Source organism: Echeneis naucrates, chromosome 2 (genome assembly GCF_900963305.1).
Source record: "Echeneis naucrates chromosome 2, fEcheNa1.1, whole genome shotgun sequence".
Taxonomy (NCBI): domain Eukaryota; kingdom Metazoa; phylum Chordata; class Actinopteri; order Carangiformes; family Echeneidae; genus Echeneis; species Echeneis naucrates.
In genome coordinates, this window is record NC_042512.1 from 5,799,172 (window position 1) to 5,803,434 (window position 4,263).

A 4,263-nucleotide genomic window follows, 5' to 3' on the forward strand; every position below is an offset into this window, starting at 1 on the left:
AGTTAATTTTATTTATTTATTTGCGTGTCGAATTGAAAGCAACTGCACTTAGGTTTGTCTAAGAAGATGTTTGGCCTCTTATCTCAGGGGCTTCATCAGTTCATCAGTCCTCACTAGTCTGACAGACAGTGGAGTTGGACTCAGGTAACCCTCTGTAGGAGTGTTCACAAAGCTCCTTGTGACAACAGCCCATTAGAGGAGTTCCACTGATCATTGTTAGTCCGCTACTGTAGACATTTGTGTCATTTCTGTTGTGGAAATTCTCTGCTGCTGGTGAAGAATGAAATAGAGACTTTTCCAGCCGACAAGTTTTTATTTTCTTTGCAAAGAAAAAGTCAATCATCACACGAGCAGGACAAATGAAAGAAAGATTTCATAAATCACTCATATAGAATTTATTTCAGCTCACTGGCCCAGGGATGGTGATGCAAGTGTCAGAATGAAATATCTTTTTAGTAATTCTATGATCAGGCAGCTTCACAGATCTGTTCCACAGCTGGAGCATTTGTCTCTTATGTCTGATACTCGAGGGCTCCCAACCCAAATCACCATGAAGAGCCAACACTGAGGTCCATTTGTGTACTGCTGTAAGATAACCAATAGCTCTATGATGCTGAGTATTACAAAGAGAATATTCACAGAATCCCCAGACAGCAGAAGCATCGTCTGACACACACACACACACACACACACACACACACACACAAACACACACACACACACCACACACACTATAGAACAGAGTGAAAGTATGAACTCCCAGATGAGCACAGTGTTCAGACTTGTTCAGGGCTCTACCTGCAGACTGAGCTAAAACACTGACAGCTGGGTTAAATGTCATGTGTTGGTCCAACGTCAGGACATTTATACTGATCAGTGTAGGACAGCAGTACTGTCCCAAGATTAACAACATTCAACTTGGCCTAAAATTCCACTTGTGTTTTGTCTTGGTTCTCCATTAGTCTCCACTTCCAGCACCGTTTTGGAACAATGTTCAGCATAATGTGAAATTTTTTCTTTCTTAGCCAACAGAATGATCATCCACATGTAACATGGCTCTATTGGTTCAGTTTGGGAAATTTCAGCCATAATACCATTTTAGTTTGAATATCAAACAGATTGTCAGATCCAGCAGGATGATGCTGTGCCAGACCATGTAAATGTGCCAGTGGTGGGATTTCATGGGGAACTTGTATTTTGATGCAAATGAGTCCAACAAATCCCCCCCATCTATATGTTACAGGTACCAGCAATGTAGGCCTCTCAGCTTCAGTTATGGTTTTGGTGTGTTTGTCCCGGGGCTGAATCTTCTGCACAGTGAGAGAGAGAGAGAATGCAGTATACACAGCACAATGAGGAATGATTTGGATAGACAGCAAGCTTTTATGTGTTTGCTCCTCCCTTATTTTGAATGAACTACCAATGTCCTTGACGGGGAAAACCCTGCCCTCCACAGCACGTTCTACACACACACACATTCATACCCCCCATGTCTGTATCAACTTAAAAGTATCAATTCTGCACCTATAGGTGTGGGAATGTTAGGTCACACATGGGTCACACACAGGCAGACCAGTTTTACACAGCTGAAACAGCTTGGGGTCAAATTGACCCCAGAGGAATACCAATGTGTCAATATGTGTTCAGCACATTGAAAAATGTCTTCATGATAATTTTATGCTTAATCAATTTTTACCATCAAATTTGGAAAAGTCATGAAATACGAAAGCAAAAAAAAAAAAACAGTAACTAATATTTTTGAATGAAAAAATTGAATGTGGTCAAATTGACCTGAAGGATAATAGGAGGGTTAAGTATGATTTCCACATTCACTGTTCATGTTTCTCAAATATATAATTCATGATAAGTTTGGTTTTCTGTGTAGAACTTTGCAGCTTGTTTGCAGACTGTTTCGACTGGTTTTAGAGTGGACTTACCTGCCGGAGCTCAGTTCTATGTGTTTCAGCTGTTGGACTTTCATTTTCTAAACTTCTACTTCTAAACCTTCAGCTCTGAACAGATGATGAAACATTGAACCTTTCAAGCAGGAACTTTGTCTCCTAAAGTCACATCTTTTATTCTTTACTCAGGTTGAGACTGCAGTTTGTCAGAGATCAGCTGTTCTTCTCTGGTCTCAGCTCTGAAGTCCAACCCCTCCCATCTCAGAGAACTGGACCTGAGTCAGAACGACCTGAGGATTCAGACTGAAGGATCTGTGTGGTTTTCTGAAGAGTCCTCACTGCAGACTGGAGACTCTGAGGTCAGACTCATGTTTTATTTCTGCTCTCAGATTAATATGATGTTACAGTTGTGGTGACTCTGACCTGCAGACAGGTTTATTTATTTATGAGGGAAAATCCTCTTCAGGTTTAACATTTAAACTGTTAAATGGTTTGAAAGTAACTTTGGAAAACATATTTTTAGGGTAACATTATATATTAATGACTCTTTGTGTGTTAATATGCAGATTTTAGTCTGTAGTTAATTTTATTTATTTATTTACGTGTCGAATTGAAAGCAACTGCACTTAGGTTTGTCTAAGAAGATGTTTGGCCTCTTATCTCAGGGGCTTCATCAGTTCATCAGTCCTCACTAGTCTGACAGACAGTGGAGTTGGACCCAGGTATTTAACCTCTGTAGGAGTGTTCACAAAGCTCCTTGTGACACAGCAGCCCATTAGAGGAGTTCCACTGAATTGTTAGTCCACACTGTAGACACATTTGTGTGTCATTTCTGTTGTGGAAATTCTCTGCTGCTGGTGAAGAATGAAATAGAGACTTTTCCCAGCCGACAAGTTTTTATTTTCTTTGCAAAGAAAAAGTCAATCATCACACGAGCAGACAAATGAAGAAAGATTTCATAAATCACTCATATAGAATATTAATTTCAGTTCACTGGCCCTGGCCCAGGATGGTGATGCAAAGTGTCAGAATGAAATATCTTTTTAGTAATTCTATGATCAGGCAGCTTCACAGATCTGTTCCACAGCTGGAGCATTTGTCTCTTATGTCTGATACTCGAGGGCTCCCAACCCAAATCACCATGAAGAGCCAACACTGAGGTCCATTTGTGTACTGCTGTAAGATAACCAATAGCTCTATGATGCTGAGTATTACAAAGAGAATATTCACAGAATCCCCAGACAGCAGAAGCATCGTCTGACACACACACACACCACACACACACCACACACACACACACATACACTATAGAACAGAGTGAAAGTATGAACTCCCAGATGAGCACAGTGTTCAGACTTGTTCAGGGCTCTACCTGCAGACTGAGCTAAAACACTGACAGCTGGGTTAAATGTCATGTGTTGGTCCAACGTCAGGACATTTACTGATCAGTGTAGGACAGCAGTACTGTCCCAAGATTAACAACATTCAACTTGGCCTAAAATCTCCACTTGTGTTTTGTCTTGGTTCTCCATTAGTCTCCACTTCCAGCACCGTTTTGGAACAATGTTCAGCATAATGTGAAATTTTTTCTTTCTTAGCCAACAGAAGATCATCCACATGTAACATGGCTCTATTGGTTCAGTTTGGGAAATTTCAGCCATAATACCATTTTAGTTTGAATATCAAACAGATTGTCAGATCCAGCAGGATGATGCTGTGCCAGACCATGTAAATGTGCCAGTGGTGGGATTTCATGGGGAACTTGTATTTTGATGCAAATGAGTCCAACAAATCCCCCCCATCTATATGTTACAGGTACCAGCAATGTAAGGCCTCTCAGCTTCAGTTATGGTTTTGGTGTGTTGTCCCGGGGCTGAATCTTCTGCACAGTGAGAGAGAGAGAGAGAGAGAGAGCGTGCAGACTGCAGTATACACAGCACAATGAGGAATGATTTGGATAGACAGCAAGCTTTTATGTGTTTGCTCCTCCCTTATTTTGAATGAACTACCAATGTCTTGACGGGGAAAACCCTGCCCTCCACAGCACGTTCTACACACACACACATTCATACCCCCCATGTCATGTATCAACTTAAAAGTATCAATTCTGCACCTATAGGTGTGGGAATGTTAGGTCACACATGGGTCACACACAGGCAGACCAGTTTTACACAGCTGAAACAGCTTGGGGTCAAATTGACCCCAGAGGAATACCAATGTGTCAATATGTGTTCAGCACATTGAAAAATGTCTTCATGATAATTTTATGCTTAATCAATTTTTACCATCAAATTTGGAAAAGTCATGAAATACGAAGCAAAAAAAAAAAACAGTCAACTAATATTTTTTGAATGATAAAAAT